Source organism: Haemaphysalis longicornis, unplaced genomic scaffold (assembly GCF_048455015.1).
Source record: "Haemaphysalis longicornis isolate Haplotype H1 unplaced genomic scaffold, Haemaphysalis longicornis Haplotype H1 scaffold_11, whole genome shotgun sequence".
In the NCBI taxonomy this organism is placed as follows: domain Eukaryota; kingdom Metazoa; phylum Arthropoda; class Arachnida; order Ixodida; family Ixodidae; genus Haemaphysalis; species Haemaphysalis longicornis.
In genome coordinates, this window is record NW_027526214.1 from 119,218,366 (window position 1) to 119,234,935 (window position 16,570).

General features: G+C 45.7%; 1 long non-coding RNA gene across 1 annotated transcript; it reads right to left on the bottom strand.

Annotated features, from left to right (window-relative positions):
• Positions 1-594: 594 nt before the first annotated feature.
• On the bottom strand, positions 595-5,873 carry LOC144160896 (uncharacterized). Its single transcript, XR_013320429.1, has 3 exons — positions 5,711-5,873; positions 3,872-4,001; positions 595-769 (listed from the first exon to the last, which is right to left on the bottom strand). It is a non-coding gene; the product is annotated as an uncharacterized LOC144160896 (long non-coding RNA).
• Between the last annotated feature and the right edge of the window lie 10,697 nt (positions 5,874-16,570).

A 16,570-nucleotide genomic window follows, 5' to 3' on the forward strand; every position in this document is an offset into this window, starting at 1 on the left:
CAGGGAGAGCCCGGCAATTATGGTCTATAAAGGTGACTGCGTAAGCCAGACCTCGAGTACGTCCCACACACAAAAAAAAGCCAAACTAGTTGGCCATATGCTCACGTGACTTGTCCGCCCCTCTCCACACACCTTTTCTTCCAACTTCTTGTCTTTTTAGCGCATTATCCTATGCGAAGCTGCATCAGTCTTTTCTTCTCCCTCTGTGCAGGTGCGTAGTTGCATGTATATGCGCATTCTTTCTGTTGCCTAATAAACACTAGTTCAAGTCAGGACTAGTGTTGCGCCCCTTTTTGTTGTCCTGTTCTTTTCCAGCGTGTTGTTTCCCACAATCATAAATGTCTTAAGTCCCCTCCCATTTTTTAACTAGAAACTACCCCTCGGCCTGAACTCAAGTTGAAGAGCTGGGAACGGGTTTTTTTCTGTAATTAATACCTATTCCCGAATAAAATACCAACTCAAAACAGGCGTGTCAGCCAGTTGGAAACATCTGATATGCTCTAAATATTAAATGAATCGACAATATAATCTTGACCTACTTTTTTAAAAAGCGCCCGATAATATAGATGTTCACATACTTTTTTAAGTTCCACATTGACGAAAGATGCTGTCTTCTCTATCGCCTGTGCCATGCTGTAGAAGGTCTGCCCCGTCACATCCTGTACCACCGCTTCTGTAGGGTTGCCAGATCCAGGCAGAAGTCTCCATAGGATGTGTTCCGCATCAGCCACGTCCATTTTTCGTCAGGCACATCCACATTTGGACCAATCTGCACTTGCAATTAGAAAACAAAGCAATTAATTTTAAAATCCCAACTGATCAACTTGCGCTCTTTGAATTTGAACCTAGCTTATTTTTGGTTCAACTAAGATTATGCCTGGTTATGCTTGGAAACTCGGCGAAGTATTATGTGTAGTTGTTTTGAAATGCGGACAAGTTGTAAAGAAAGCTTTCTGCCTCTACGAACCAATGGTTTCTTCGTGGAGTGCGCAACAAGAAACTCCCAACGTGGCTGAGGAGGAGGAGGGCCCTTTTCACTTATGGAGCACTGTGTAGATGGAGCGGCGAAGGGCGCTATTACCCAGCGTTCCCCCAATGCCGGAGTTGCTTTTGGAGCTGTGCACCCCGGCGGGCACGTTGGCAAAACCATTCCGTTGGCTTTGTCATCTGCTTTAGCGACGGTTGTTTGGGCCTGTTCTTGTGCAGCATCGCGTACATTGCGCGCTTCCTTCACACGACTTTTTTAACTTGCTCTACAGCACCACCTGGGTAACCAAGACCCGACGGAATTAACTGGCCATACACCAAAGATACGTTTAGGATTGGTTTTGAGGGCAGGAAAACAAAATGTACAAACCACATACAGACATCTGGTCACTAGAGAAACGCTACCTTTTGCGCAGTGCTTGCCACGAATGGGACTCTGTTTTCTAAATTACTGAATACAAATTTGGTTATGTTTTAACAGGCATTACAGAAGACAAAACAATCAACAGGATCTGATAAATAGCGATTATAAAAGTTCCCTCAGCTTTCTCGCAATTCTCAACCTTACTAAGCTAACTAGTAATCGGTATAAATGGGAATCACTAAGCTCACATGTCGAATTGTTTCGGTGTGTGCGCTGGTGTCGTGCGGTGGTGTAGCCCCTAGCTAGCTCATCAGAATGACGAGGTTCCGCTGTCTCACCCTTAGAAAGACGCTCATCACCGTTTTCTTTTTGCTGATGCACGGCCGGGATACAGCGGCGGCGTCCGGCGCTCTAGCCCGGCCGTGGCCAACACTGCTGCAATCGGGACGCCGCCCCCGTGAATTCCAGATAACGGCTGGCAGAATATGTGGTTTCACTCTTTGCACTGCCACGTTTGTCAATTCAAGTGACGGTATGGGCAATTGTTGTGGGTGTCGTTTACAGCTTTGCTTTCCAACCACCTTTAAAGCGTGGATTGGAAGCAATTTTTTTTGCTTGGTGTCGTCGTTAGACCCCAAAAGAGGAATGACCACTCAGTGATGAAAGAATGTACAACGTATGCGTGCCAACCAACTTTGCAATGAAGCCCAATGTGTGCGGTGGCCACTTTTTTATTGGAGGTGAAAAGCACAAGTGCATGCCTGTTCCAAGATTTTGGCACGCATTAAAGATCCCCAGGTGGTCAAAATTAATCTGGAGCCCTCCACTACAGCGTGCCTCAACGCCTTTGTAGCGTCGGCGAATACACCATACAATCAATTAATGATGCTCGAAGGGTAATGGTGAGCACAGAGGGACAATCGTTTGCTAAAGACCTGTTTGAACTCCTTTGCTCTCAACCATTTGGCTATGTGGTCTGGTGTCTGGGATGCTAATTAAGTTGATTAATGTTAATGTTTCACCGACAATTCGCTTCTTTCACTGCCCTAAGTCATGCAAGGATTGAGCCATAGTGAAGCTGCAGGATTTCTTTCTACGCGAACGCTGAAGAACCAAGCAGCAGACGTTTGTATAAGTTTGAAATTGTCTGTTTACATGTTCCGTCGATGCTTTGCACTGTGGTAGTAGTAGTCATCATATGCAAAAATATCGTCGTGGTCCTCTTGACGAGCACTGCATGCGCCACTTGACAACAGCTGGGGCGCAGTGGTGCGCTTACATGCACGACGCATGCGCTGCTTTCCTCGATTTGCGTCGAGGTTTCATGGAGCAGGTTATTAGCAACTGTGGGGTTGCTGGTCTCTAGGCAACCCGAGGCACTCCTCCAACATTTTGCTTCTTTTCTTTGCTAAAGGCACTCTGCATGCAGGGGTTTGGTTGGCGGTTACTCGAGACACACGCTCACGAGCACTCGGCATTTTTTGGGTATTTTAAACGCATTAGCGCCACACATTACAGCCAGCTACAACAGTTGCACTGTTCAAACAGTACGCATTGGAGAAAAATGCTGCATGAAAGCCAGTCCGTAGTCCAGCATGAAATGGCTGATTAAACACGACTGCTCACCTGGGCCGCTAGTCTTCAACGCTCCCAGTTCGGGCCGGGCCTACGCGTACACAATGATGTAGCAAGCCGCATTCGCAACAACCAAATCTGCTTCTTAAAATAAATTCTAATGTACCCAAAATTTTTGTTTAATGCTTTTGAAGTAAGCCATAACCGAGCACATGCAACTGAGAAAACAGTGTTAATAGAATAGCCAATTGCAGGACAGCTATTGAAATGTGCGACGGTAAAACTCTGGAGTGCTGTATCACTGCTTCTTGCGGGTTATTTTTATACGTACACGATTGAAACCAGGTCATTCATCTCTTACAAATAGCTGCAGCAATCAGGTTACTATTAGTAAACTCGAACCCCCAAAACTAGTACACAGGCCACATTGTCTACTGCGACTTGTGTGGTAGGAACACGTTACACTTCTTACTGTACACGGTTTTCACTGCTTTTTCACTGGACATAATTAGCCACGACAAAGTATTGTTCTTCCATAGAAAGAAAAGTGCGAAAAAAGCTACTTCCGGCACGTATCTGCAGGCTGTCGGGAGCGGCTGCCGTTCTCAGCATCGGTTCCCAAAACCCCAATTTATTGGACCGTCTGTGCTGTGTGCAATCAGGTTTTAAACCAGTTGCTGACGCTACCGTTCTTTTTATGTCGACTATTAGACAGCATTCTTGCATGACCAAAAATTCAAGTGCAGTTGTACTTTAAGGACCAATATTTTCTAAGAAATAACTGTTCATAGAACTTTGCTCTTGAGTGTTGTGCATGCATCCAGCTGAAGTTGTAAGCTAAAAGAAAAGTGCTGCCGAGATTTAAATTGCAGGCTAAATTCTGGTTTTTTGGCTCCTCATGATTCATTAGTGTACCGCAACGACAAAGGAAAAAATTCCGCCTACCTGGCCATCTACAGCTGCAAACATTCTCAAAACTGGCTCAAGGAGGAAGGGAAGAGGGGACACCACAGCTCCAGCAACACCTTTCCTCCAGCAAGTTAACCTGGTGGTGGTCGCACCGGCACTGCAACTGCTAAAAGCAGATACAAATCAGGATCAGGCTCAATATACTGAAGCAGTTCAAATGCAAACATAAAGCCCCAATGCAATGCATTTAAAGTCCACGTAGGTTCCCAAGAAAAATGGTCAGCCGTGTGGTCAGCTGGCTGCTCCAAGCAATGCAATTATGGGCAATAATTGTTGCATTGTGCACCAGAAGGCATTAATTACCAGGACAGAAGTGCAGTGGATCTTAGTAGCATATTCTACTGTCACCGCACATCTGCCACCAATTTGTTTTACCAGAAAGCCCTGGAAGCAGGTGCACATTCTCGAGACTAGCCTGAAGCCGGCAAAGGTTATTTTCCTCTACTCCCTCACTGGTAACCATTTGCTTGCAGCGTGGTCAGCGTCAAATATGTTTGTCCGATTCTTCGCAAGCTTTTTTTTACGTCAACATGTACTAATTAACTGGAACTGCCAAACAAGTGGGGAGGAAAAAGTGCAGAGCTGGAAAGCAGCAAAAGCTTTCTAAGCACTGACATGAGAATAAGCATGTTTGTTTAGATGCCCACGTCACCCTGACATAACAAACCAGCAGAGCACACGTGGAGATCATTAATGAAGAGAGACCCGGTAGAAAAAAGAAAATATGGTGGGCCATCTGATGTTTTTTTTCCTTTTTTACTGTTCATCACCATCACCATGCTTCACCGCACTTCCAGATGTGATGTCTGCTGCTAGACTAACCATTCAATGAGAGGGGGCACACATCCACAGTAGTAATTTAAGTTGCCATGTGTGATTATGAAGCCCAAAGAAGCCTTGCTTTGAAAAAATAAGAAAACGTGTCATGGCCAAGAGCCCCTCAGTTCCCACCAGCTCAAATGTGAAACCTGAAACCTGCAACACGTAATCCTGAATAACCCACTGGCAACTTGTTCTCTGTAGTTCAAAGGCTTGCGGTCACTCGCATGAAGAAAAAGGTTAAAGATAACTTCATTTAGCCATCATTAAGTGCATGCCATCCTAGTCATGCATAAAACTAATTTGCAGTATAGCTCCATATTAATTACAAGCTAGTTAGGTACGTCAACACCTCTTAGCCTCCCAATTCGGGCTGTGGTATCGTGACGGCTCTCCTCCTCGTTTTTTGAATAAAGCCAACTATTACAAGACTACCTCCATCTTTTTTTACTTGAGACTTGTAACTTCTTATATTTCTGCTTCAAAATGCGGTTAAAATATGTGCATGTTCATGGTGGAACAAAACTGTTCACAGGGTAAGAAAACTAACAATAAATTCAGCACATCAAGCTCACTATTTTGCTCAACCAGTGTTGCAGGCTTAAAAAGCTGTGAGATGTGCCAAAACATAAGAACAAACCCCGAAGTAAATAAGCAGACACCATCACGCTAGCCAAAAGCCAATACCAAGCCTCGTTACGTTTAATTACAAACTGAAACAGTTCTAGGCAGCAATATGATGAAAGCAGTGATAACTTATCTCGATGCGTGCAAAGATGGTGCACGTTTGGAAATTAGACTTCGTTATGGTACCTAGCCATCTGATCGGTCAACCTTATCTGTGTCAAAACATTATAAGCGAAGTAGTAACACTGCTAAGGCTCAAATGCTTTTTAAAACAATCCTTAAACTCAAATAGGCAAATTCAGCTTACTGATATTGAAGAAGGAACATAATGCAAGACAATTCAGAACTGCAGAAAAGCAATGTGGTCACCATTTTTTTTACTAGGTCCGAACACACTCGACGTCCCACGAGAAGTCTCGTCCATTGACTGGGAGTACATCGTGCCCATTCTTTATCTTCAAAGCAACTTCTCTGCCTGCAAGCGGCCAATGGCCTGCAAAATGCAGATTATTATCAACCAACATGCCAGACACAGTCATTCTTCCTCGAACCTGGTGCACCCAAAATGCACAATCACAGAGATCACCGGGCTGCCTTGCCCACTGTAGGGTAGATTATGAAAATCACTCCTATACAACATTAGGCTGAGCGTAAACATGCCGTAACTGACAAAAACCACGGGGCATGAATATGAGCAATCAATATTTCAAATGATCCTTCTAATTTTCCTCTGAGAATTATTGGTAAGAACAGTAACATTTACCGCAATGATAGCACAAAAAATAAAATGATAAGGTAAACATTTATTTTGAAATATACACGCTCTGCGCATTCAGAAGCTACACCACTCGAAAGATGTGTAGAGGCACACAAGTGTTGTAAACAGGGGTGCAAAACTTGGGCTTTACATATCAGGGAAGTTTGTCTGAAGGTAAAACGTTCCCAAATGGAATGCACAAGACATTTAGCAGCTGCTCATTTATTTACATGAAAAAGAACTGAGAACCCCTTTTTTTAGTTTGGGGGTTCTACGCACTGAATCTGCACCTACACTACGGGATGCGCGAATTTGAGGGATCCTCCCAATTTAAACCACCCTGGTTTCGTAAAATGCACTGAAATATCGACACTACTGTTTTTCTTTTTTGTATCTATCAGAAGAACTGCAATTGCCGCGGATCACTACCGAAAAAGCCAGCGCACATAAAACAGGCATGCTCTTTTGAAGCACTTGCACTTCTGCAAGGTAACTTTTCACAATTAGGAATGAAATGAAAGGAAAGCCTCGCGGGGAATATGATACTTTGGATGGGCATGGGAGAACCAGAAGGCAAAGCCCTTTCGACATGGAGAGTCTGAAAGCACATTTTATTGCCACTCACAAAAAGTTTCGACCTTTACAGCACGTGCAAGGCAGCGGCCACCTGGATACAACAACGCTGTTTATCCTTCCGTAGCACGCCAACGTCTAGACGAGGCACGAAACGCGCAATGTTTCAACGTGGTCGCATAAAAATTCGTATAAATGCATATTCCCGAGGCGGCTGACGGACGCACAACACTATTCACGCTCATAATTGAACACATTAATACTGAAACATTCATAGTGCGGAGCGTGCTAGGGGGCCCTAAATATACTCCGATACCCTGAACTAGACTGAATTCAAGGCACACCCGCGTTTTACATTTTTTTTAGTGTACAATTCCCCTAAAGAGAGTACTCAGCCGATTACACAGCTACGCATTATTTTTATAACCTGGAGGCTGGAGGGAAGTGGTATTTTTTGGGTGGCTCATAGCGAAGAACAAAGCGGTAGCGTTTTCGGTGCGGTCAGTTTGACTAATGACACATGATTCTACTTCGCACAACCCAAGGCGCAAATTTTGGAGCAAGTGCTGCTTGCATACGTGACAAGACGGAAAAGGTCGCTTGTCAAATGCCAAATCTGCGTGACGCCGATATGATAGATATCACATACCAACGCTAGCGATACGTTGCACACAGAACGTCAGTCCTAAGGGCTGGCACCGGCTCGACAACAGTGCTCGACAACAGGACTAGAAAACGACGTTTCACTTACCTTAACTGCCCAGCCGTACTTGTGCCTCCGGTAGATAAATCCATAGTCATCCCGTAACCAGAAATTTCACGCCGCTGAGCATTTACCGAATCGTAGAACCACTGCACGCAGCCATGACGGTGGGAGCCGAGCGAGCCGCCGAAACGTCGCCGCCGTCGTCTTGTGTCGCGCTGCCCCCCTGCCGGCGGCCAACTGAGTCGAGTGACGCACGCCGTTCAAAACGCGTTAAAAATAAATAAAACTCTAGCATTGTCATGGACGCCTAAGCTGTCGATGAACGGTAAGGTCAGGTGCCACACACATCCAGCAGGAGTTGAGAGCCTGTTCTGTAAGCAAACAGTACGTGTTCCATGAGCTATTTCATGGCGTGACGGGGGCTGCAGGCAACAACGGCTAGGAACGACGGTGGTGGTTCTCTCGCTGGCTTCGTAGTGTTGCATCTTTTCATATATATGCAGAGCCCGGCCTATCACCTTGTAGTTCATATAATAGATAAGTTCGCGTTATGCACGCCTGTGCGCACGCAGGCCGGCTTACTCAAGTGCAGCTTCGTTTCTAGGCCTGGAGGTATATCACTGGCTAAGCTTCCAAATACTTTACGTGCGAATATAAACATGCTCCGCTCACAACAAATTGCATGGGCGCTGTCGATGTCTATACCGCTTTTTTTCGAACGCTCATGGCGCCCTTCACAGTTAGCGCATTTTAACGGCAAACGACTGTGGGCATTGCCAAGGAGAAAAAAGGGCGTTCCCATCGCAGACGATCAGTCAACACTATTAACGCCAGCATGGTTGTGGTGGGTCACGTTTACCAGTAAAACCACCGCTATTGCCCAGGGTAGCCGAGGTGCCCACCTAACCTACCGCCATTATTTCTACCTACTTCCAGCTTTAAAAACGTTGCCCAGGTAAGTTTCCAGTATTGATCACCATGCCCATCTGATTTCCCAGGATGCCCACCTAATTTCCCAGCAGAATTTATGGTGGGATTTGCGATCGGGAGGAGGCAAAGCGTGAAACCGATGTCATGATATTCCCTCTTTGTCTCAGGCAACGAAGCCAAATGGGAGCGCTTATGTAAGGACTGCTTCTCTGCTTTCTAGAGCAAAATTTGAAATAGCATTGGGTGATAGGGGCAGTCCGAGAAATTTACTCAAAGTTTCTTTCGCGGCAGCAAAATTAGCTACTATTAGGAGAAGGCGAAAGGCTTAAACCGTTGTCGACATCCATATCCTTCTTCTCTGGTGATGGAGCCAGGTCCGGAATGCCCGCTAAAATAGGTGCGTAATTTGCGAGCTTCTACGACGTCTGCTTTCCTTCTTTTGGGAGTATAACTGAACTACGAAGGGGCTGATATGGCATTTCGAGAAATTTCCGCCGGGTTTTTCTTTGTACGGACACACTTGCATACATATTTGGAGGAGACAAATGGCGAAACGGAGGTCTACATCCCACATTTTCTATCTGGAGACGGAGCCGGGTTTGAAATACCCGATAACTCAGGTGCCACACAGGCCCGCTTCAAAAGTTGGAAGTTGGGTAGTTGGAAATATTTCCACGAGGTTTTTCTTCACCGGTAAGATGCAGCAACTTACTAGGAGGAAGCACAAGGGTGAAACCGAGGCTAACATTCCGCATCTTTGTTCTCTGCCGATGGAGAAGGGGTTCGTTAAGCCCGCTAAATGAGGCGCGCCATTAGCTGACCTCTATGATGAATGCTTGGCGGCTTTTTGAGGTAACACGAATATGGAGTGGCAGATTACAACTGTTGGACAAATTTCCACGAGGTTTTTTTGTCGCGAACAAACACGGCAGGTTTCCACAAGAAGGTAAAAGGGAAACTGAGAGGTCAAGATTCCACATCTTTGATCTCTAGCAACAAAGCTGCATCCGGAATGGCCGTTACCCATGTGCGCAATGTGTGGGCTTATAGAACCACTGCTTTTTGGTTTTGGAGGTAAAATATACAGCAGATGATTACGGCAGTTCGAGAAATTCCCATGTGCGTTTTCTTCGTGGCGGGCGAACGGTGCTGCTTACTGGTAGGAGGAAAAAGGGTGAAACTAGGGTCAACATACTGAGCTGCAACTGCTCCTGAGCTGGGTCTGGAATGCCGCTAACCCAGGTGTGCAATGGGAACTTTTCTCTAGTGACTGCTTCTCTTTATCCGACGCTGTAACCTACATATGCAGACGCGGATTGGGGCAGTTCGAGAAATTTTGAGTAGGTGTTTGCTCGTGCGGGAAACGTGGATAAGGAGGAGAAATGGTAAAACGAAGGTCATAATCCCTGATGTGGTCTCTGGAGACGGAGCCGGGTCGGGAATGCCCGCTGAGGTTCCTTACGGGCGCTCTTCAACAGGGACTGCTTGTCTCCTATCGGCACTGGAATACAAATATACGGTGGCGTATTCGGGCTGTTCAAGGTTTTTCCACCACGTTTTTCCTATCCCAGTGAAATACAAGTACTTACTGGGAGGAGCCAAGAGGGTGAAGCCAAGATGCTTTACCCTCCGGGGATGGAGCCGGGGTTGGTTACGCACGCCAAACCTTTTACGCAATAAGCAAACCTCGGTGATGACTGCTTTTTGATGCAAAACAAATATTAAGTGTTAGTTTACAACTATAGGAGAGATTTCCACGAGATTTTAAGTGGCGAGTAAACACGGCAGCGTACAAGGAGGAGGAGGAAGGGTGAAACGAAGGTAAACATTCCACATCTTTGATCTTTGGTGATGGAGCTTGGTCCGTAATGCCGGCTAACTTAGTTGCGCAATGGGCACATTTCTCTAATGACTGCTTCTCTGCTTTCAACACTAAAAAACCTTAATATACGCCAGTTCGAGAAATTTCCACTGGCTGTTTTTTCCCCTGGGAAACTAGGTTACATACTAGGAAGAAGAGAAATGCCGAAATGGAGGTCAACATCCCACAGATGGCAGAAATCCGGAAGGAGGAAAAGAGCGCGTTCAGGAAGGTTTGGAAACATGTAAATTTACTCAGCTCAAAAAACGCTATCAATCAAAAATTCTTGAATGATGAGAAGGAAAACATTTGGCAGGAGAGCACGTGCTGGCGGATATTCATCAAGTTATTTGTGAGAATTCAGGGAAATATAGGTAGGGAAGCCAGCACTGATAACATCAGTGCCACAGACGACTGCGGAAAGGTAAATAGGTTTTAGCAACCTTGATTGGGAAAACTAGGGAGCAAAAGGTCCCCCCCCCCCAAGTAGCATTAGGCCCGGACGGAATACCAATGCAGCGGATAAACCTGCTTGGACCTACAAGTATGCCATCGTTTATGCGGGCAATAGAGAACTTGATACAAACCAAACAAATACCGGAGTGGTCGCTAGAAAGCAGGATTAATTTGTTGTAGCAATGCAGAGATAAAAAACCCAGGATTGATTCGTACCAAACACTGAGAGTAGCATCACTGGTGTATAAATTCGTATTGCAGGCGGGGAAATCAGACATTTAAGCATGGATGGAAGAAAAAAAATCGTTGGGGAACCGCAGAATGGATTTAGACAATACAAGCCGTTGGATGATATTTTGTTTATGATCATGCACTGCATTGAAATTGCGAAAGCGCAGGATAGATCAATATGTATTACATTCTTGGAAATTAAAATAGCTTATGACAACGTAAACAGACAATGGCTGTGGAGAATTCTAAAACTCCAGGGGTTAGATCACTAGTTTATAGTTCCTTGTAGCTATCCATAAAGATAACATAGTGCATGTGACATGTGAAGGCGAGAAATGTGCATGAGGATGCCTTTTGAGCCCAATACGGCTTATGCTTCACAGGAAGTGCTAGAAAAGAAACAAGAAGAAAGTCAGGATTCAACCTAACCCATACGCTGCCAGGCGAAAGGGTCCAACACTGTGTTCCTGGCGTGTTACACGCAAACGACATTGTTCGTTTAGATGGTAACCAGACGGGTACAAAACGGATGATAAATATTTGTGGTCAGGAAGCCCCCGACATGGGGTAAATTTTAGGGCATACGAAAAAGGAATAATGGTTTTCATTAACATTAGCACTTACGCAGTGCCAATCCAGCATGACGTATTACCCAGAGTCAAGGAGAAGAAATGTTTAGGGCGCAGAGAAACGAAGGGTATAAATACTTAAGATCTCACGAGATGCAAAAGAAGGGAAAGCAGCTGTATGGAAGCCTAGAGCTATGTGGGGCTATAACAAATAAGTAGTAGTGAGAGGAAAGTGTGAAGAAGTAAAGGTTGCAGGTGTGACATTTGCGAATGCAGTACTACGATACAAATTACACCCTGTAGCCGATCGTGAAGTCAACCAATGAACGGTTGGCCGTTTGGCCTTAAGAGCGCAATACATACAACTAATGAAGCAGTGAAGGGAGAAATGGGCTGGTCATCGTTTTAGGTTAGAGAACGGCAGTGTAAACTATGTTTTGAGAGGAAGTCGCAGAGTGACAGCATTGTATCAGCATAGGTGGACAGAAAAGGTTTTGGGTATTATACATAAAAAGCATAGACTCGCAGTGGCATAAAGACTAGAAGGCTAACGATGAAGTACAAAAACAACCTTGGAGATTCAAAGGTAACTAAAAAAGACGCAAGGACGATAGAAATGTAAAACTGGAGAGAAAACAAGAAAACTAGAGAAAGCATGATTAGAGATTTACAGGCTTGAGAAATGGGACATCAGTAAGGGAAATTTCTGCGATACTTCCAAGGGCAGTTGTTTGCTTTTTGAGGGTAGGACAGGTTGGTTGCGAAATAGGAGCGTTGTGGGCAAATTTACACGAAATAATGTGGTATGCTCGGTCTGCGAAAAAAAAGAAATTATGCAACACATAGTTTTACAATGCCAGGGTGTTCATACAAATTTACATGAGGGAAATATTGGGCTTCCAGAATCCCTAATATTGAAGGGTAGCACACAGCGAGTCAACTTCAAAGCCATCGAGACGATGAAAAGAAGAGTAGAATGCTGTTGGACGAAAAGTATAAAGAGGAATATTTTTAAGGCCGCCTCCACCTCTCACAGAAAAAAATTATTTTGTGCCTAGTTTTTGTGCCTGTCCTAAGAGTAGCGTCGGTACCAAACGAAGAGTATAAAAATATACATGTTAGTGTTTTGTTAAGACGACACGTCGTCACCAATGGGATACCACTACTAATAACCAACATCATCACATCCGGCGAGACCCTGATTTACGCTGCCAGAGAGAGAGTCTGCAGCATCTGTGCACCTCTTACATCTGCAGCGTGACTCTACTTTCTCTTTGGTCCTGCTGGCATCCTAGCATCTCTGACACTGCTGTCGTTTTGGAGACTTCTCAGGCGCCAGGCCGCGACTGCGGTGTTGCCGATGTTTCTCTAGGTTTGGAGGCATACCAGCGGCCGTGTTGCAATCCTACCGTTTGCGACGTGACTCGACTTTGGCGAACATTTCAGAGCATTCTAAGATTGGCGGATAGTTTTTTTTTTTATAAATCGAGATTTGAAAACAAACCTCGCGAAGTAGGTGGTCTCAAAGTGATTGCGAAGGACTGGCTTATCCAGCAGTGGATAAGCGATCTTTGACAATAGAATTGATCTGTGCCCGCGCTGATCTAGTCTGGTTGAAAGTAACCACACAAAGTAGAACTGCACATTTCATGGTGGCGGTGCCTCTTCTTGTATACCGTAGTCGATGCTTCGCGGTCATTTTTACATTGTTCATTATTTCAACGAAAGTAAAGGCTCCTTTTATTCCAAAAAACAAACATACATCTTAAACATGTTGGTGTGTTCGCACAAATCCAACCAACTCCCAGCTCAATGTCATTGCCACTCCACTCGTGACATAACCTCTTGTTAAAAACTAATATGTACGAAATCGTTTCGTCACCCACAATTATTATCAGTCACATTATTTTATACTAATATATATATATATATATATATATGTAAGTATATATATATATATATTAAATTAGAGTCACCACGAAAAACATAACAATATTTAATAGGACGTTTCGTCTGGGATCCAGACTTGAAAAAGGCTGGATCCCAGAAAGAAACGTCGTATTAAATATTGTTATGTTTTTCGTGGTGACTCTAATTTAATATACCATTCAGCTGCCAAGCCCTGTACAATGGCGCTGGCTAGAATGTAGAATGGCGCTGGCTACCACCCCCAAGCACAGGAAACAAAATACCTAACATAAATACCCCAGAAAGTGAATGGGAAAATCGCCCCGCCGGTAGCGTAGTGGTTATCGCACCAGACCGGTATTCTGGAGGTCGTGGGTTCCGATCCCACCTGGCGGGCATTTTTTCTTCACTTTCTTTCTTTCTTTCCAAATTCTTAATCTGTTTCAATGATCTACCACTTCCTCCCCTTTGCTTTCCGAGGTTTTCTCGACTGCCAACCCTTATATCTGTGTTATTTTCGACGAGCCCCTCATTTCCTATTCTGATTCGCTACATGCATAGCGAGGGCCTCTGTTCTGGCAGTCTTGTTGCCAAAGGGAGCTTAAGAGGGTTCAAAGCTGGTCGACAACTCTGGACATGTCGTAGACACTCGAGTCACGACCCGGGGGTTAAAAAGAAGGTCCCCTTCACCCCGATTAGTCCGAATGGCGCTGGCTACCACCCCCAAGCACAGGAAACAAAATACCTAACATAAATACCCCAGAAAGTGAATGGGAAAATCGCCCCGCCGGTAGCGTAGTGGTTATCGCACCAGACCGGTATTCTGGAGGTCGTGGGTTCGGATCCCACCTGGCGGGCATTTTTTCTTCACTTTCTTTCTTTCTTTCCAAATTCTTAATCTGTTTCAATGATCTACCACATCCTCCCCTTTGCTTTCCGAGGTTTTCTCGACTGCCAACCCTTATTTCTATATATATATATATATATATATATATATATATATATATATATATATATATAGTGTTACGAGATGGGTTTATTTACAGTGAGTTCGGATGCTGTAGGACGAGCGTAGATGGTAGAGCGGTCCGTGAATGATGGTGCCAAGCCGGGGTGCAACCTCGTTCTCCTCTCCTACCAATCAGCTTGCTCAGATGGTTGACCGTTGAAATGTCATAAACGCATCTGCGAATATACGACACTTATGGTGTGCGTAACATTTCCCACGTCGGAGACGAAGCCCCCACGGCGAGGCAGCTTGTGGAGCGTTCTTCACAACGTTTGAGTCGGGCAACATGGACTACTTGCGTTCTTTTGCGCTGTCGACCAGTCGAAGTCAATCGCGAGACGACGTATGTGACATCGCTGAGACGTTGTAGCACAACAAACGGACCCATGTAATGAGGCAGAAACGTCTCACACAAGCCGCGCTTACGCAGTGGTGTCCAACGCCACACTAAATCACCCGGTGTGTATGTTACATCACGCCGACGACTGTCGTAAAGCTGCTTAGAGCGCTTCTGGGAGGCCAGGATTCGCAGGCGGGCAAGTCGACGTGCTTCTTCGGCAAGGCAGAGCGTCCTAGCTAAGGAAGGGTCGTCATGGTTGAAGAAAGGGAATATCGTGTCGAGACAGCTACCGGGCTGCCGGGCATAAAGGACGAAGAAGGGGCTGTAGCCGGTTGTTTCGTGCTTCCCAGTATTGTACGCGTATGTGATAAAGGGCAGCGGATCGTCCCAGTTCTTGTGGTCCGAGCTGACATACATAGATAACATGCTCGCTAACGTGCGGTTGGTACGTTCGGTCAGTCCATTTGTTTGAGGGTGGTACGGCGTAGCATGGCGAAATTGGAAGGAACAAAGGCGAAGCAACTCTTCAACGACATTTGCAGTAAACTGACGTCCACGGTCACTGATTATAACTTGGGGTGGTCCATGGCGTAACAAAATTTGGCGAAGCAAAAAGTCCGCGATCTCTGTAGCAGTGGCAGACGGTAGAGCAGCCGTCTGAGCATAGCGAGAGAGGTAATCCACGCATACAATGATCCAGCGATGTCCATGCGATGAGCGGGGGAAAGGCCCTAACAAGTCAATCCAAACTTGTTGGAAAGGACGACTTGGCGGGTCAACGGGGTGGAGTCGCCCTGCTGGAGCAGTTGTTGGATTTTTGTACCGCTGGCATTGGGCACAAGTGGCGACATAGCGCTCAATAGTCCTGCGCATGTTCGGCCAGTAAAACCGTTGTTGAGCACGGTGCAGAGTGCGCGCGAGCCCCATGTGGCCCGATGTGACTTCGTCATGCACAAAACTTAGAACAGCGGTACGGAGGCTTTCTGGCACAACAAGTAGGAGACGATGTCCGACAGCCGAATAGTTCTTCTTGTAAAGTATTTCGTTTCGCACGCAGAAATGGCTAGAAGGCTTCGATTCATCGGCTAAAGCGAAAAGCGAGTCCAAAGTTTTGTCCTTGCACTGCTCCCTTTTGAAAACAGCCGGCTCAGGGAAAGATGTCGAAATGGAGGCGAGATACTGGTCAAAGTTGTCTTCATCAGAGGCCACTGATTCCAGTGGCAGCCGGGAAAGGCAGTCAGCGTCGGGATGCTTGCGGCCGCTTTTGTTTGATACGGTGAAATCATACTCCTGCAGACGGAGATCCCAGCGTGCCAGCCGCCCACAAGGATCATGAAGGTTGAGAAGCCAGCAGAGTGAGTGGTGGTCTGTGACGATGGTAAAAGGATGCCCATAGAGATAGGAGCGAAATCGCTGTGTGGCAAAAATTACTGCCAGACACTCTTGCTTCGCGACAGTATAATTCCTCTCCAACTTGCTAAGAGTGCGGCTGGCGTAAGCAATAACATGCTCACCATCACTGTGGCGCTGAACAAGCACGGCCCCAACTCCAACCCCACTGGCATCGGTGTGAACTTCAGTAGGCGCCTGGGCATCGAAATGGCGGAGAATCGGTCCGGACGTCAGAAGATGTTTCAAGTGACGAAAAGCGACGGCACAGTCGGTACTCTATTTGAATGGAACGTTTTTCCGCAGAAGACATGTCAGAGGATGGGCTATGTTAGCAAAGTCAGGGATAAAACGACGAAAATAGGAGCAAAGTCCAAAGAAGCTGCGAAGTTCCTTCGCAGAGGTGGGTTCTTTAAAGCAGCTAACGGCTCGTATCTTGTGTGGATCCGGTCTGACTCCATGTTTGTCGACAACGAGGCCTAAGACAAGAGTTTGCCGCT